Genomic DNA, 19,205 nt, shown 5'->3' with positions numbered 1-19,205 from the left:
AGAGAGAGAGAGAGAGAGAGAGACACTCCATTTGTTTGGAATAAAGTAAGGGAAGAGAACAACAGTTTCTGTGTGGCGATTCAGAGAATTCTTCTGGATCTTGTCCAAGACCATCTAAGGCAGTACCTGTGTGGGTCTACAAGAACAACAGCATTACTGAGCTTGAGGTGCCCCCTAAAGCAGATACAGTTTAGATCACAACACTGAAGTCTTTTTGAATGTCTGGGAAGCCTTCCCAAGAAGATGGGTACAAACAAGCCCAGACTGAGAACACTACAAATAAATACCTAACTTTTCAATGCCCAAACACAGATGAATATCTGCAAGCATCAAGACTATCCAGGAAAACATGACCTCACCAAATGAACTAAATAGGCCGGGCGCGGTGGCTCAAGCCTGTAATCCCAGCACTTTGGGAGGCCGAGACGGGCGGATCACGAGGTCAGGAGATCGAGACCATCCTGGCTAATATGGTGAAACCCCGTCTCTACTAAAAATACAAAAAAACTAGCCGGGCGAGGTGGGCGCCTGTAGTCCCAGCTACTTGGGAGGCTGAGGCAGGAGAATGGCATAAACCCGGGAGGCGGAGCTTGCAATGAGCTGAGATCCGGCCACTGCACTCCAGCCTGGGTGACAGAGCGAGACTCCGTCTCCAAAAAAAAAAAAAAAAAAAAAAAATGAACTAAATAAGACACAAGGACCAATCCTGGAGAAATAGAGAGATGTGACTTTTCAGACAGAGAATCCAAAATAGCTGTTTTGAGGAAACGCAACAAAATTCAGTAGAACACAGAAGGAATTCAGAATTCTATTGGATAAATTTAACAAAAAGATTGAAATAATTAAAAAGAATAGGGGCTGGGCGTGATGACTCACACAGTACTCCTGGCACTTTGGGAGGCTGAGGCGGGTGGATCATCTGAGGTCGGGAGTTCAAGACCAGCCTGACCAACAAGGAGAAACCCTGTCTCTACTAAAAATACAAAATCAGCTGGGCGCGGTGGCACATGCCTGTAATCCCAGCTACTCAGGAAGGCTGAGGCAGGAGAATTGCTTGAACCCAGGAGGCTGAGGTTGCCAAGCAGAAATTCTGGAGTTGAAAAATGCAATTGGTATGCTGAAGAATGGATCAGTCTTTTTCTTTTCTTTTCTTTTTTTTTTTTTGAGATGGAGTTTCACTCTTGTTGCCCAGGCTGGAGTGCAACGGCATGATCTTGGCTCACTGCACCCTCGCCGCCCGGGTTCAAGCAATTCTCCTGCCTCAGCCTTCCAAGTAGCTGGGATTACAGGCATGTGCCACCACACTGGCTAATTTTGTATTTTTTTAGTAGAGACGGGGTTTCACCATGTTGGTCAGGCTGGTCTCCTATTCCTGACCTCAGGTGATCCGCCTGCCTCGGCCTCCCAAAGTGCTGGGATTACACGGGTGAGCCACTGTGTCTGGCTGCATCAGTCTTTTAATAGCAGAATTGATCAAGCAGAAGAGGGAATTAATGAGCTTGAAGACAGGCTATTTGAAAATACACAATTATAGAAGACAAAAGAAAAAAAGAATATAAAACAATGAAGCATGCTTACGGAATCTAGAAAATAGCCTCCAAATGGCAAATCTAAGAGTTACTGGCCTTAAAGAGGAGGTAGAGAAAGAGATAGGGGTAGAAAGTTTATTCAAAGGGACAATAACAGAGAACTTCCCAAACCTGGAGAAAGATATCAATATCTAAGTACAAGAAGGTTCTAGAACACCAAGCAGATTTAATTCAAAGAAGACTACCTCAAGGCAATTAATACTCAAACTCCCAAAGGTCAAGGATAAAGAAGGGATCCTAAAAGCAGCAAGGGAAAAGAAACAAATAACATAAAATGGAGCTCCAGTATGTCTGGCAGCAGACTTTGCAGTGGGAACCTTACAGGCTAGGAGAGAGTTTCATGACATATTTTAAGTGCTAAAGGAAAAAACTTTTACCCTAAAATAGTATGTAGAAAGAAAATATTCTTCAAACATGAAGGAGAAATAAAGGTTTTCCCCAGACAACAAAAACTGAAGGATTTCACCCTCAGCTTTCATCAGACCTGTTCTAGAAATGCTAAAGGGAGGCTAGGGGTGGTGGCTCATGCCTGTGATCCCAGCACTTTGGGAGGCTGAGGCAGGTGGATCTCTTGAGGTGAGGAGTTTGAGACCAGCCTGGCCAAACGTGGTGAAACCCTGTCTCTACTAAAAATATAAAAAATTAGCTGGCACGGTGGTGAATGCCTGTTATCCCAGAAACTTAGGAGCCTAAGTCAGGAGAATCACTTGAACCCAGGAGCCGGAAGTTGCAGTAAGCTGAGATCATGCCATTGCACTCCAGCCTAGGTGACAGAGTGAGACACCATCTCAAAAAAAAAAAAAAAAAAAAAGTGCTAAAGGGAATACTGGGAATACTTCATTTAGAAAGACAAGGATGTTAATGAGCAATAAAAAATCATCTAAAGGTTCAAAACTCACGAGTAAGTATGCAGAAAAACAAAATACTATAACACTGTAACTGTGGTGTATAAACTTTTATCTTAAGTAGAAAGACTTAATTATGAACCAATCAAAAATAACTACAACAGCTTTTCAAGACATAGACAATACATAAGATTAAAGAGAAACACATAAGTGGAAGTTGAACAATGAGAACACATGGACACAGGGAGGGGAACATCACACACTGGGGCTTGTTGGGGGTTGGGGGGTAAGAGGAGGGACAGCATTAGGACAAATACCTAATGCATGCAGGGCTTAAAACCTAGATGACAGGAATATAGCAGGAGTAGCTATACTTATATCAGATAAAATAGATTTCAAGACAAAAACTATAAGAAGAGACAGAGAAGGTCATCATATAACGATAAAGGGTCAATTCAGCAAAAGGATATAACAATTTAAAATATATACGCTCTCTCACAGCCATTGCAGTACATTGAGCTCCATAGAGACAGCGCTGGGGCAAGTGAGAGCCGGACGGGCACTGGGCGACTCTGTGCCTCGCTGAGGAAAATAACTAAACATGGGCAAAGGAGATCCTAAGAAGCTGAGAGGCAAAATGTCATCATATGCATTTTTTGTGCAAACTTGTCGGGAGGAGCATAAGAAGAAGCACCCAGATGCTTCAGTCAACTTCTCAGAGTTTTCTAAGAAGTGCTCAGAGAGGTGGAAGACCATGTCTGCTAAAGAGAAAGGAAAATTTGAAGATATGGCAAAGGCCGACAAGGCCCGTTATGAAAGAGAAATGAAAACCTATATCCCTCCCAAAGGGGAGACAAAAAAGAAGTTCAAGGATCCCAATGCACCCAAGAGGCCTCCTTCGGCCTTCTTCCTGTTCTGCTCTGAGTATCGCCCAAAAATCAAAGGAGAACATCCTGGCCTGTCCATTGGTGATGTTGCGAAGAAACTGGGAGAGATGTGGAATAACACTGCTGCAGATGACAAGCAGCCTTATGAAAAGAAGGCTGCGAAGCTGAAGGAAAAATACGAAAAGGATATTGCTGCATATCGAGCTAAAGGAAAGCCTGATGCAGCAAAAAAGGGAGTTGTCAAGGCTGAAAAAAGCAAGAAAAAGAAGGAAGAGGAGGAAGATGAGGAAGATGAAGAGGATGAGGAGGAGGAGGAAGATGAAGAAGATGAAGATGAAGAAGAAGATGATGATGATGAATAAGTTGGTTCTAGCGCAGTTTTTTTTTCTTGTCTATAAAGCATTTAACCCCCCTGTACACAACTCACTCCTTTTAAAGAAAAAAATTGAAATGTAAGGCTGTGTAAGATTTGTTTTTAAACTGTACAGTGTCTTTTTTTGTATAGTTAACACACTACCGAATGTGTCTTTAGATAGCCCTGTCCTGGTGGTATTTTCAATAGCCACTAACCTTGCCTGGTACAGTATGGGGGTTGTAAATTGGCATGGAAATTTAAAGCAGGTTCTTGTTGGTGCACAGCACAAATTAGTTATATATGGGGATGGTAGTTTTTTCATCTTCAGTTGTCTCTGATGCAGCTTATACGAAATAATTGTTGTTCTGTTAACTGAATACCATTCTGTAATTGCAAAAAAAGAAAAAAAAAGTTGCAGCTGTTTTGTTGACATTCTGAATGCTTCTCAGTAAATATAATTTTTTTTATTAAAAAAAATAAAATATATATGCACCCACTACTGGAGCACCCAGATATATAAAACAAATATTATGAGAGCTAAAGAGAAAGGCCCCAATTCAATAACAGCTGGAGACTTCAACACCCCACTTGTAGCAATGGATAGATCTTCCAGACAGAAAATCAACAACAAAAAAACACACTTATCTGCACTACAGACCAAATGGACCTAATAGATATTTACAGAACATTTCATCTAATGGTTATAGAATATACATTCTTTTCCTCAGCACATGGATCATTCTCAAGGACAGACCATATATTAGGTCACAAAACAAGTCTTAAACATTCAAAAATGGAAATAATACCAAGCATCTTCTCTGATCCCAATGAAATAAAAATAGAAAACAATAACAAGAGGAATTTTGGAAACTATACAAATACATGGAAATTAAACAGTATGTTCCTGAATGGGTAAATGAAGAAATTAAAAAGAAAACTGAAAAAAATTCTTGGAACAAATGATAATGGAAACACAACATACCAAAATACATGGGATACAGAGAAAGCAGTACTATCAGGAAAGATTATAGCTATAAGTGCCTACATCAAAAAAGAAGAAAAATTTCAAATAAACAAGCTAATGATGCATCTTAAAGACCTAGAAGAACAAGAGCAAACCAAACTCATTAATAGAAGAAAAGAAATAACAAAGGTTAGAGCAGAAATAAATGAAATTGAAATGAAGAAAACAATACAAAAGATCAATAAAACAAAATTTTTTTTGTTAAACAAAATTTACAAATTAACCAGACTAGTGAAGAAAAAAAAAAAAAAAAAAAGAGAAGACTCAAATAAATAAAATCAGAGATGAAAAAGAAGATATTGTAACTGATACCACAGAAATGCAAAGGATTAGTGGCTGTTATGAGCAACTATATGCCAATAAATTGGACCTCTGGAAGAGATGGACAAATGTCTAGACACATACAACCAACCAAGATTCAACTAGGAAGAAATCCAAATCCCAAACAGATCAATAACAAGCAACAAGATCGAAGCCATAATAAAAAGTCTCTCAGTAAAGAAAAACCTGAGACCTAATGGCTTCACTGCTGAATTCTACCAAAAATTTAAAGAAGAACTATTACTAATCCTACTCATAGTATTCCAAAAAATAGAGGAGGGAATACTTCCAAACTCATTCTACAAGGCTAGTATTACCCTGATACTAAAAGCCAAAGCCACATTAAAAAAAAAAAAAAAAAAGTAAATGACAGGCCAATATCTCTGATGAATATTGATGCAAAAATCCTCAACAAAATATGAGCGAATGAAATTTAACAATACATTAAAAGATCATCATGACCAAGTTGGATTTATTACTGGAATGCAAGGATGGTTCAACATATGCAAATCAATCAATGTGATACATCATATCAACAGAATGTAGGATAAAACCATTTGATCATCTCAGTCCTGAAAAAGCATTTGATAAAATTCAACATCCCTTCATGTTAAAAACCCTCAAGAAACTCAGTATATAAGGAATATACTTCAAAATAATAAAAGCCATATATGACAGACTCACAACTAGTATCATATTGAATGGGGAAAAGCTGAAAGCCTTTTCTTTTAAGTTCTGGAACACAACAAGGATACCCACTTTCCCCACTGTTATTCAACATAATACTGGAAGTCCTAGCTAGAGGAATCAGATAAGAGAAACAAATAAAGGGCATACAATTTGGAAAGGAAGAAGTCAAATTATCCTTATTTGCAGACAATGTAGTCTTATATTCAGAAAAACCTAAAGACTCTACCAAAAAATTGTTAGAACTGATAAAACAAATTCAGTAAAGTTGCAGAATACAGGATCAACATACAAAAATCAGTAGCATTTCTATATACCACAGTGAACAATCTGAAAAACAAAAAAGTAACCCTATTTACAGGCCAGGTATAGTGGCTCACTGGGCACATTGGAAGGCCAAGGTGGGCAGATCACCTGAGGTCAGGAGTCTGAGACCAGCCTGGCCAACATGGTGAAACCCTGTCTCTACTAAAATTACAAAAAATTAGCTGGGCATGGTGGCAGGTGCCTGTAATCCCAGCTACTCTGGAGGCTGGGGCAGGAGAATCACTTGAATCCAGGAGGTGGAGGTTTCTGTGAGCCGAGATTGCACCACTGCACTCCAGCCCGGGTGACAGAGTGAGACTCTGTCTCAAAACAAAAAAACAAAAAAGGAATCCTATTTACAATAGCCATGAATAAAATTAAGTACCTAGAAATTAACTTAACCAAAGAAGTAAGAAACATCTACAATGAAAAACATAAAACACTGATGAAAGAAATTGAAGAGGACACAAAAAAATGGAAAGATAGTCCAGGTTCATAGATTGGAATAATTAATACTGTTAAAGTGTCCATACTACCCAAAGCAATCTACAGATGCAATGCAATCCCTATCAAAATACCAATGACATTCTTAACAGAAATAAACACAATCCTAAAATTTATATGGAGCCACAAAGACCCAGAATAGCCAAAGCTATCCTAAGCAAAAAAGATAAAACCTGGAGTAATCACATTACCTGACTTCAAATTATGCTACAGAGCTATAGTAACCAAAACACCATGTTACTGGCATAAAAACTGACACATAGATGAATGGAACAGAAAAGAGAACCAGAAACAAATCCACACACCTATAATGAACTCATTGTTGACAAAGGTCCCAAGAACATACACTGGGGAAAAGACAGTCTCTTCAATTAATGGTGCTGGGAAAACTGGATATCCATATGCAGAAGAATGAAACTAGATTCCTATCCCTCGCCATACACAAAAATCAAATCAAAATGAATTAAAGACTTAAATCTAAGACTTCATAATATGGAACTACCACTGGAAAACATTAGGGACACTTTCCAAGACATTGGCCAACATTTCTTGAGTAATACCCCACTAGCACAGGCAACCAAAGTCAAAATGGACAAATGGGATCACATCAAGTTAAAAACCTTCTGCACAGCAAAGGAAACAACAAAGTGAAGAGAAAACCCACAGAATGGGAGAAAATATTTGCAAACTATCCATCTGACAAGGAATTAATAACCATAATATATAAGAAGCTTAAATAACTCTGTAGGAAAATAATCTAATAATCTGATTTAAAAATGGGCCAAAGATTTGAATAGACATTTCTCAAAAAAAGACATACGAATGGCAAACAGGCATATGAAAAGGTGCTCAACATCACTGATCATCAGAGAAGTGCAAATCAAAACTACAATGAGATACTATCTCACCCCAGTTAAAATGGCTTATATCCAAAAGACAGGCAATAACCATTGCTGGTGAGGATGTGGAGAAAAGGGAACCCTCAAACACTGTTGATGGGAATGTAAATTAATACAGCCACTATAGAGAACCATTTGGAGGTTCCTCAAAAAAGTAAAAATAGAGCTACTATATGATCCAGCAATCCCACTGCTGAGTGTATACCCAAAAGAAAGGAAATCAGTATATCGAAGAGATAGCCACACTCCCAAGTTTGTTGTAGCACTGTTTACAATAGCTAAGATTTGGAAACAACCTAAGTATCCATCAACAGATGAATGGATAAAAAAAATGTGGTACTTATACACAATGGAGTACTATTTAGCCATGATAAAGAATGAGATTCTGTCATTTGCAACAACATGGTTGGAAATGGAAGTCACTATGCTAAGTGAAATAAGCCAGGCACAGAAATACAAACATAATGGTCCAGTGTGGTGGCTCACGCCTATAATCCCAGCACTTTGGGAGGCTGAGGCAGGCGGATCACGAGGTCAGGATTTCGAGACCAGCCTGACCAACATGGTGAAACCCCATCTCTACTAAAAATACAAAAATCAGCCGGGCATGGTGGCAGGCATCTGTAATTTCAGCTACTCGGGAGACTGAGGCAGGAGAATCACTTGAACCCAGAAGGCAGAGGTTGCAGTGAGCCGAGATCATGCCATTGCATGCCAGCCAGGGCAACAGTGTGAGACTGTCTCAAAAAAAAAAAAACAAAAACAAAAAACAAACATCACATGTTCTCACTTATTTGTGGGATCTAAAAATCAAAACAATTGAACTCCTGAATATAGAGAGTAGAAAACTGGTTAGCAGAGGCTGGGAAGGGTAGTGGGTGGTGGTGGAGAGGTGAGGTTGGTTAATTGATACAAAAAAATAGAATGAATAAGACCTAGTATTTGATAGCACAACAGGGTGACTATAGTCAATAATAACTGTACACTTAAAATAACTAAAATAGTGTAATTAGACTGTTTGTAATACAAAGGTCAAATGTTTGAGGACATGCAAAAAAATGGGCAAAAAAAGAGAGAGGTTGTCAGGGAAAACTTTATCAACAAAGCCAATTTTGTGAAAGTAGGATCTATTTCATGCCCCTCCACCCTTAAAAATATACCACTGGTGGAAGAATAGTTTACATTCCATGAAAACTCTACCCCCAAGTTTAGAGTATTTACATTCACATCTTTATTAGTATGTTTCTAAACATGAGAATAATTAAATTATGCTTATAGTAATTGGCTCTTTCCATAGCATATACGGAGAGACAAATCATAGCCTTCCTGAAATGACTAAAAGTTGTGTATTATTCAGAAAGTGCAAGATCTGAATTTTGGTCCTTCCTTACAGTCTAACTCCTACTGTATGTAAGTGAAAAACAACTGAAATGGTCAAAGTAAATGCTCAGTGTTAATATATCTGGCTTAGTTAACTTATCTATGTGATAGACATAACTCTTTTTTTGAAAATAAATGAAAAAATTTTATTGCATATACTTTATTCATGCAAATTAAAAGTGAATCTATGTTGACTATTCCACAATAAAAACCTATGCAATGGGAATGATCAAAGCTGTCTACACAATACTAATGTGTTCAATAAATTATCCAGATATTTTTCCACAAATATTTGGATTACCTGAATTGGCTGATTCTCCAACAACAGTCAAATTTTAGCTTTAATATGGTAGCAGCAGGATGCTACTTAAATTTAGAAGAAAAACATAAGAATGAAAACCCTGAATAGCATAGCCAAATCTTCCAAGAAATAAGTTCACCAAAAAAGTAGCATACACCTATTTGGTATCCAGAGTAGGAAACAAAACAAAACACAGGCACCACCACCAAGTGATCATCACAAACATTCTATTATTACCAGAGCAACTGCAGATTGCGAACAACTGATATGCGAACTGTAGATTAGAACAGACTTACATATCTAAAAACAAACCAGTAATCAATAATATATACAGAAATACTAACTTGAAGTCACATTTAAATACCATCAACAGTTTGGTGTATCTGATACAGACTGAATTCATTTCATCACTGCTATAAATTCCTTAAAAGTGTTCTTTTCCGAATGTAACACTGTCTTTAAAAAATGGTAAGATATTTCCCAATATGAGTCAGTTCTTTCACTCCACCATTCAGTAAATGTTGCAGCAAATTAAATAGAACCTATTAACTAGATCTAAAAACAATGGCTGAATAATTAACACAAAGAAGTACTTTTGAGTAAACTATTCAGATTAGACAGGCTAATGCTAACTAAGACTGCATTTTGTGCTACTGACATGCACTATATAGATAGTACACTACTAGATGGAAGGTTGGTCCATGTCCATTTATTTAAAGATTCTGTAACACCTATAATAATATTTAATATAGCTCCTACATACAATATTCCTCTCACATAGACACAGTTATTTTTAGTGAGGATAAGGATATGACCCATGCTATGAGATTCTAGCTAAGTAAAACAAAAACAATATGGGCTCAGGTTTTCTTAGGTAATATTAGTTTAAGTTTTAAAACTGGGAAACAACCAACTTCCATATATCCAGGAGAAACTTAGCATGGGGGAAGGTGCCTTAGTTGATGTGCCTGATAAGCAAACTGTTAACTTGTGTGATAGACGTAACTCTTAAAGTCACTTTTGAAATCTTTTTCAGAAGCACAATAATCACATTGTCTTTCACTAGACTTTTGAAAGTCAACAGAAATCAATAGAATTTTCACTGTGCAACAACAAATGTGACTTTCTGCCCTCTGGATAAATATTAGCATGTCCTGCTTTGTCAGAGTTTATTGGAACATTTTCCTTATAGACAACAGTCTGTTAAGCAGCTTACTGTTTTCTGTACTCGTGATGACTGCAGGTCTCGGCCGGTAATGTTGACCTTATAATCCATTTATGAACATAATCATTAAATCATAATTTGTCACTATTAAAGTGCACATATTATAATTTAGGAAACTGGGCACTATGTCATTTATCTTAATTCTTGGGTGATATCCCTTTAACCTTCTTAATATGATTATGCTTGACTAAGCTAAGTTTATGTAAACTTGCCTAATAATTTTTATAGCCTGAAAGAACAGAAAGTTTTTGCCAAGTAAATCAGTATCTTCACTTAGGTGAGAGGCAGCATTTACATTTAAAATAGTAAATTTAACAAAAACCATATAACTTTACTGTTGACATATACATTTGATTACATATATAATGTATCTCAAGTCATGGATTAATTCCTAAAATATTCATTGGCAATTTTATTATGGGTATGTATGAACAGAGTGACAGGAATTCCATCAGCACTTTGTAGTGATAGTAGATTTTATGATTAATCTTTTTTTAGTCCTACAAGTCAAAGTAATTCCAGGATTTTTGTTGTTGTTTTTGTTGTTGTTTTGTAGAAATAATGTGAGGCATAGCAAATAAAAAACCACCCTCAGTTACTTGAGAACTGCTGCTATATTAAGGATGATCACATACCTGGATGTTCCAGACCCTTAGGACCTTTGAAAACCTGAAATGCTGTGAGAAGGTATGCCCGGAATTCTCATTCATATTTCAGCAATGTTTGTGATAAAATACGTTCTGCCCCGTCTCTACGGAAAATACAAAAAATTAGCTGGGTGTGATGGTGGGAGCCTGTAGTTCCAGCTACTCGGGAAGCTGAGGCAGGACAATGGCGGGAACCCGGGAGGCAGAGCTTGCAGTGAGCCGATCGTGCCACCGCACTCCAGCCTGGGTGACAGAGAGCGAGACTCCGTCTCAAAAAAAAAAAAAAAAAAAAAAAAAAAAAAAAAAATTGAACTTTCGTGGAAATCTCACATGTTGTCTTTCTTGACATGAAGTTTAAACAGAATTAAATATGATCATCAGTTTATACAGAGTAGTGTATATTAGACGTTTTAAAATTTTACAAATACATCCGGTATGGTGGCCTACGCCTGTAATCCCAGCACTTTGGAGGGCCGAGGTGGGCGGATTGTTTGAGGTCAGGAGTTCCAGACTAGCCTGGCCAACATGGTGAAACCCCATCTCTTCAAAACTTACAAAAGTTAACCGGGAGTGGGGGTGCACACCTGTAGTCCGGGCTATTTGGGAGGCTGAGGCACAAGAATCACTTGAATCACTTGAACCTGAGAGGTGGAGATTGCAGTGAGCCGAGTCCACACTATTGCACTCCAGCCTGGGCGACAGAGAGAGACTGTCTTAATAAATAAATAAATAAATAAATACATAAATAAATGAATAAATAAATAAAATATTACAAATAAACACAGATTAAAGTAGGAAAGGCATGAAAAAGAATCCCAATACATTCACATCTTCTATAAAGTATATGGCAAAAATCTTACTGAGATAAAATCTGGTTCATGACCGCAAGAGGATATAAGCAATACTTTTAACATATCCATTTAAATTGCTAGTTGCTATTAAGAGAGCTAATTTGTTTTAGTACAAATAAGGTAAGTGCTTTAGACTCTACATTTTAAAATATTACACCTGGTTTGATGACTTCATATAAATATTATCATTAGCTCTGGATGGTGGTAAGCACTTGATAAAGTAAATACAGTTTATCACTAATACCTGAGACTCTCTAGACTTTTTTTTAGACAGTTTCACTTTTGTTGTCCAGGTTGGAGTGCAGTGGTGCGATCTTGGCTCACTGCAAACTCCACCTCCCGGGTTCAGGCAATTCTCCTGCCTCAGCCTCCCGAGTAGCTGGGATTACAGGCATGTGCCACCACGCCCTGCTAATTTTATATTTTTAGTAGAGACAGGATTTCTCCATGCCAGTCACGCTGGTCTTGAACTCCCAACCACAGGTGATCCGCCTGCCTTGGCGTTCTAAAGTGCTGGGATTACAGCTGTGAGCCTCCGCACCTGGCCGATTCTCTAGACATTTGTAAGAAAATGTTTTAGGGCCGGGTGCGGTGACTCAAGCCTGTAATCCCAGCACTTTGGGAGGCTGAGACTGGCGGATCACGAGGTCAGGAGAACGAGACCATCCTGGCTAACCCAGTGAAACCCCGTCTCTACTAAAAAATACAAAAAACTAGCAGGGCAAGGTGGCCAGTGCCTCTAGTCCCAGCTACTCGGGAGGCTGAGGCAGGAGAATGGCGTAAACCCGTGAGGCGGAGCTTGCAGTGAGCTGAGATCCGGCCACTGCACTCCAGCCTGGGCGACAGAGCGAGACTCCGTCTCAAAAAAAAAAAAAAAAAAAAAAAAAGAAAATGTTTTAGTTTAAGAGTGTGTGCCAGGCATGGTGGCTCATGCCTGTAATCCTAACAGTTTGGGAGGCCGAGGCCGGTGCATCACTTGAGGTCAGGAGTTTGAGACCAGCCTGGCGGACATGGTGAAACCCTGACTCTACTAAATATACAAAAATTAGCTGGGCGTGGTGGCAGGTGCCTGTAATCCCAGCTACTCCAGAGGCTGAGGTAGGAGAATTGCTTGAACCTGGGAGGTAGAGGTTGCAGTGAGCCGAGGTTGTGCCACTGCACTCCAACCTGGGCCACAGAGTGAGACTCTGTCTCAAAACAAACAAACAAAAAGTGTTATTTGCAAAACTATAAATTGAAACTCACTACTAATGTTGAATTTCACCTCTTTTCCCTTCTCCCACTGATTGACTTTAAGTACCAAGAATGATTATTAAAATTGCATAAAATGAAGACAAAGAATAGTTCAGTTGTCAGCAAATCTCTACACATTAAAGAAATATTTTTCTTAGAGATTTCTCTAAGAAATAGATATGTATAGATGTATAATAGGATATCTCCTATTTAGAAGTTGTCATAGTTTCCTCATTCGCACGCCTTGCATTAAAGGTTTGTGTAGCATTTAAATACTGCTATTAATATTTCCACTGGAGGCCGAGCACAGTGGCTCCTGCCTGTAATCCCAGCACTTTGGGAGGCCAAGGTGGGAGAACTGCTTGAGGCCGGGAGTTTGAGCCCAGCCTGGGCAGCAAAGCAAGATCCTGTCTCTACAAAACTGAAATAAAATAAAGAAAAAATAAAATAAAATTCCACTGGAGTCAAAAGTTCTGAAAATTATAGGTGAATAGGTAATTAAAAATAATTGAATAAGTAATAGACTTAAACTAAAAGAAATTTTGTATTATTAGCAACTACTGATAACTTTATGACATACTAAAATTATTTCTCTATCTGCTAAATGCAACCTATGCCACTGTTACCTACTTCACAGAGATACAGATGCTATTTTTTGTGTGTGTGCTGTGTAAATATTTTATCCTCATTTCATTCATAAAGTTCACTGAGGTGGGGAAAATTTTTACTGATCTTTTCATTCAGCCTGAACAGTCAGCAAAATATATTGCATGTGGAATAGATGCTTCTTTTGCTCAATGGTTTATGGATTAGTCAGTTTTCACACTGTTCATAAAGACATATCCAAGACTTGGGCAATTTACAAAAGAAATAAATTTATTGGACTTACAGTTCCACGTGGTTGGGGAAGCCTCACAATCATGGTGGAAGGCAAAGAGGAGTAAGTCACAACTTACATGGATGGCAGCAGGCAAAGAGAGAGAGTATGTGTAGAGAAACTCCCATTTTAAAACTCATCAGATGTCATGAGACCCATTCATTATTATGAGAACAGTATGGGAAAGACCCACCCCCATGATTCAGTCATCTCCCACTGGGTCCCTCCCACAACATGTGGGAATTATGGGAGCTACAAGATGAGATTTGGGTGGGAACACAGAGCCAAACCATATCATTCCAACCCTGGCCCCTCCCAAATCTCATATCTTTGTTTGGACAAACGGAGGCAAGATGGCGCACTTCCCGGTTCTTCATCACCAACTTTTCCCCGTGCGAAAATGCAGCCGGCGCCTGGGAAGGTGCAGACCAACCGGGCATGCGCCAGGTGACGTCAATCCGAGGAGACTAAGATTTACCTGGTCGCACCTGCGGAACGCCTCCCGCCGACACGCCCATGCCCTGCCTATTGCCCTCCCACTCCTAGAAAAGCCGCTCCGGACGGACGCCAGGCGCGGACTTCCCAGCCCCACTCCTGTCGGGATGTCGGGACTGTGTCAGGAACTCCGCCCGAGAGCCCCACTGGGGGACTCTGTCGGCCTCCTTTGCTGGAGGCCGACAGACCTCTCCCTACCCACCTTCTTCCCCTGAAGCTAGGTGACCAAAAATAAATTTGCAGTTTTGCTCCTACCCTTGCCTACTCGCTGGTTCTTTTGTGCCCGCTCTGGTGGTCTTTAGAAAAACAAATCAATCTTCACATTTCTAAACTAATCCTGCCTTTCCAATAGTCCCCCAAAGTCTTGACTCATTTCAGAATTAACTCAAAAGTCCACCATCTAAAGTCTCATCCAAGACAAGACAAGTCCTTTCTGCCTATGAGCCTGTAAAATCAAGAGCAAGTTAGTGACTTCCTAGATACAATGGGGGTACAGTCATTGGGTAGATACAGCCATTACAAATGGGAGAAATTCGTCAAAACAAAGGGGTTATACACCCCATGCAAGTCTAAAATCCAGCAGGGCAGTCAAATCTTAAAGCTCCAAAAGATCTCCTTTGACTCCATGTCTCACATCCAGTATGCTGATGCAAGAGGTGGGTTCCTATGGTCTTGGGCAGCTCTGCCTGTGGCTTTGCAGGGTACAGATTCCCTCCCAGTTGCTTTCATGGACTGACATTGAGTGTCTGCAGCTTTTCCAGGTTCACAGTGCAATCTGTCAGTGGATCTACCATTCTGGGGTCTCCAGGACGGTGGCCCTCTTCTCACAGCTCCACTAGGTGGTGCCCCAGTGGGGACTCTGTGTGGGGGCCCTGATCCCACATTTCCCTTCTGCACTGCCCTAGCAGAGGTTCTCCATGAGGGCCCCACCCCTACAGCAAACTTCTGCCTGGGCATCCAGGCATTTCCATATATCTTCAGAAATCTAGGCAGAGTTTCCCAAACCTCAGTTCTTGACTTCTGTGCACTTGCAGGCTCAACACCACGTGGAAGCTGCCAAGGCTTGAGGCTTGCACCCTCTGAAGCCACAGCCCAAGCTCTACGTTGGCCCCTTTCAGCCATGGCTGGAGTGGCTGGGACACAGGACACCAAGTCCCTAGGCTGCACACAGCACTGGGACCCTGGGCCTGGCCCATGAAACCACTTTTTCCTCCCTGGGCCTGTGATGGGAGGGGTTGCTGCAAAGATCTCTGACATGCCCTGGAGACATTTTCTCCATTGTCTTAGCGATTAACACTGGACTCTTGGTTGCTTATGCAAATTTCTGCAGCCGGCTTGAATTTCTCCTCAAAAATGGGATTTTGTTTTCTATTGCATTGTCAGGCCGCAAATTTTCCAAACTTTTATGCTCTGCTTCCCTTTTGAAGCTGAATGCCTTTAACAGCACCAAAGTCAACTCTTGAATGCTTTGCTGTTTAGAAATTTCTTCCACCATATACCCTAAATCATCTCTCTCAAGTTCAAGGTTCCACAAATCTCTAGGGCAGGGGCAAAGTACTGCAGTTCTCTTTGCTAAAACATAGCAAGTGTCATCTTTGCTCCAGTTCCCAACAAGTTCCTCATCTCCATCTGAGACCACTTCAGCCTGGACCTTATTGTTCATATCACTATCAGCATTTTTGTCAAAGCCATTCAACAAGTCTCTAGGAAGTTCCAAACTTTCCTACATTTTCCTATCTTCTGAGCCCTCCAAACTGTTCCAACCTCTGCCTGTTACCCAGTTCCAAAATTGCTTCCACATTTTCGGGTATCTTTTTAGCAATACCCTACTCTACTCTATTAATTTACTGTATTAGTCCATTTTCATGCTGCTCATAAAGACATACCTGAGAGTGGGCAATTTACCAAAAAAAGTCATTTATTGGACTTAAAGTTCCACATGGCTGGGGAGGCCTCACAATCATAGCAGAAGGCAAGGAGGAGCAAGTCACATCTTACATGGATGGTAGCAGGCAAAGAGAGAGCTTGTGTGGAGAAACTCCCATTTTTAAAACCATCAGATCTCATGAGACCCATTCACTATCATGAGAACAGCATAGGAAAGACTTGCCCTCACAATTCAATCATCTGCCATCCCACTGGGTCCCTCCCACAACACATGGGATTTATGGGAGCTAGAAGATGAGTTTTGGGTGGGGACACAGAGCTAAACCATATCAGTATATAAGACTGGGCCAGGTGCAGCAGCTCACACCTATAATCCCACCACTTTGGGGGACCAAGGTGGTTGGATCATTTGAGGTCAGGAGTTAGAGACCAGCTTGACCAACACGATGAAACCCTGTTTTACTAAAATACAAAATTAGCCAGGTGTCGTGCTGGGTGCCTGTAATCCCAGCTACTTGGAAGGCTGAAGCAGGAGAATTGCTTGAACCTGGGAGGCAGAGGTTGCAGTGAACCAAGATTGCACCACTGCGTCCCAGCCTGGGTGACAGAGCAAGGCTCCATTTAAAAAAAAAAAAAAAAAGAAAAAAAAAGAAAAAAAAGGTATGTAAGACTGATCTATAGTGTTGTATGATGTACGATCTGTATTTCATTGATTTTTATTGTTGTATGAATATATTTTAATTTATCAATTTTCTTTATAGTTAACATTCAGATTGTTCACAGTGGTTTTTGTTTTGTTCTGTTTTTGAGACAGGGTCTTGCTCTGTCATCCAGGCTGGTCTTGAACTCCTGGCCTCGAACTCCTGGCCTCAAGCAATACTCCTTCCTTGGCCTCCCAAAGTGTTGGGATTACAGGCATGAGCCACTGTGCCTGGCCATCTGTGGTTTTTTGATTATTCTCTGCTTTGTGGTATAAAGATATTGCTGAAAATGTCGAAAAGGCCTGCAGATACCCCTTTGGCTAATAGTGATAAGAAAAAGAGGAAGCATTTATGTTTATCTGTGGCAAAGAAAGTCAAGCTATTAGAGAAGTTGGACAGCAGTATAAGTGTCAAAATCTTACAAAAAGAGTATGGAATTGGAATAACCACCATATATGACCTGAAGAAGCAGAAGGAAAAACTGTTGAAGGTTTATGCTGAAAGTGATGAACAGAAGTTAATGAAAAGTAAAAAAACAAAAACAAAAAAACCCTCCCAGCACTTTGGGGGGCTGAGATGGGTAGGTCATGAGATGAGGAGTTCAAGACCAGCCTGGCCAAGATGGTAAAACCCCGTCTCTATTAAAAATACAAAAATTAGCCAGCTGTGGTGGTGTATGCCTGTAATCCCAGCTACTCGGGAGGCTGAGGCAGAAGAATTGCTTGAACCCGGGAGGTGGAGGTTGCAGTGAGCTAAGACCGTGCCACTGCACTCCAGTGTGGGCGACAGAGTAAGACTCTGTCTGAAAAACAACAACAAAAACCCCAAAACTACATAAAACTAAAAAAAAAAAAACTCAATCATGTATTGAAAGCATAAATTCATAAGCACCATAGTGAACACATGCCATGTAATGGTATGCTGATCATGAAACAAAGATCTATTACAATGAACTACAAATGGAAGGGAATTGTGAATATTCAACAGGCTGGTTGCATAAATTTAAGAAAAGACAGGCTGTTACATTTTTAAAAAATCTGCGGCAATAAAGCATCTGCTGATCACAAAGCAGTGGAGAAATCTGTTGATGAATTTGCCAATATTATCACTCATGAAAATCCGACACCAGACCAAGTCTATAATATTGCTGAAACATCACTGTTTTGGTGTTATTGCCCCAGATAGATACTAACTACAGCTGATGAGCTAGCCCATAAAGGAATTAAGGATGGGAAGGATGGAATAACAGTGCTGACATGTGCTAGTGCAGCAGGCATCCATAAATGTAAACTTGCTGTGATAGGCAAAAGCTCATACCCTTACTGTTTTCAAGGAGTGAATTTGTTTCCATTCCATTATTGTGCTAACAAAAAGGCATGAATCAGCAGGAATATCTTTTCTTTTCGGATTGGTTTCACTTTTTTCTTTTTTTTTTGGAGTGAATTTGTTTCCATTCCATTATTGTGCTAACAAAAAGGCATGAATCAGCAGGAATATCTTTTCTTTTCTGATTGGTTTCACTTTTTTTTTTTTTCTGAGACAGGGCCTCTCAAAGTGCTAGGATTATAGGCATGTGCTACCATGCTCAGAGTCCTATTCTGGGGTTTTCAAAAATATTTCCATTCTGGATATCTATTACTTTACAAGAAACCATTCCAATACCTATTACCTTAACAGAGCAATCATTTCATTATGTTCACACTACTGTGGGTCAGGAAATTTGGACAGGCCTTGACTACGTGATTTTTCTGCTCTCCCAGGTGTTGACTGGAATCAACAAAGCTAGTGAAAATCCATCGGTTGCTGGGATGTTGGGTCAGAGATAGCTTCATTTACATGCATGGTGCCTGGTGGAGACGGCTATAAGGCTGGTCTCAGGCCAGCTCCCTGGCTTTACATAGTGCTCCAAGAGAGCAAGACAGGAACTGCCAGTCTTCTTAAAGCTTAGGTCTGGAATTGGCATAGTATCACTTCCATTGTATTCTTTGGTCAAATCAGTCACAGGTCAGTCCAGGTTCAAGGGAGGAGTTTCAAAGCACATGCAGTCATTTTAAATCTGGTATATTTCTGAGATAGAGTATTTTCAAGTAAATAAATATTCCTAAAGAAAACACTCTCACAAAGAAGTTACAGGCTCCTGACTTAAGTCTCATTTAAACTCAAGGAAGGCTTCAAATGCCAAAAAAAAAAA

General features: G+C 39.9%; 1 pseudogene across 1 annotated transcript; it reads left to right on the top strand.

Moving 5' to 3' along the window:
* Window positions 1-2,928: 2,928 nt before the first annotated feature.
* LOC108536754 (high mobility group protein B1 pseudogene) lies at window positions 2,929-4,153 on the top strand (annotated as a pseudogene). Its single transcript, XR_001887614.1, has one exon. The product of XR_001887614.1 is annotated as a high mobility group protein B1 pseudogene (transcript).
* Window positions 4,154-19,205: the final 15,052 nt, after the last annotated feature.

Source organism: Rhinopithecus bieti, unplaced genomic scaffold, assembly GCF_001698545.2.
Source record: "Rhinopithecus bieti isolate Rb0 unplaced genomic scaffold, ASM169854v2 scaffold_13349, whole genome shotgun sequence".
Lineage (NCBI taxonomy): Eukaryota > Metazoa > Chordata > Mammalia > Primates > Cercopithecidae > Rhinopithecus > Rhinopithecus bieti.
The sequence above is the reverse complement of the archived record's forward strand: the minus strand, read 5'-3'. Positions and strand labels throughout refer to the sequence as shown.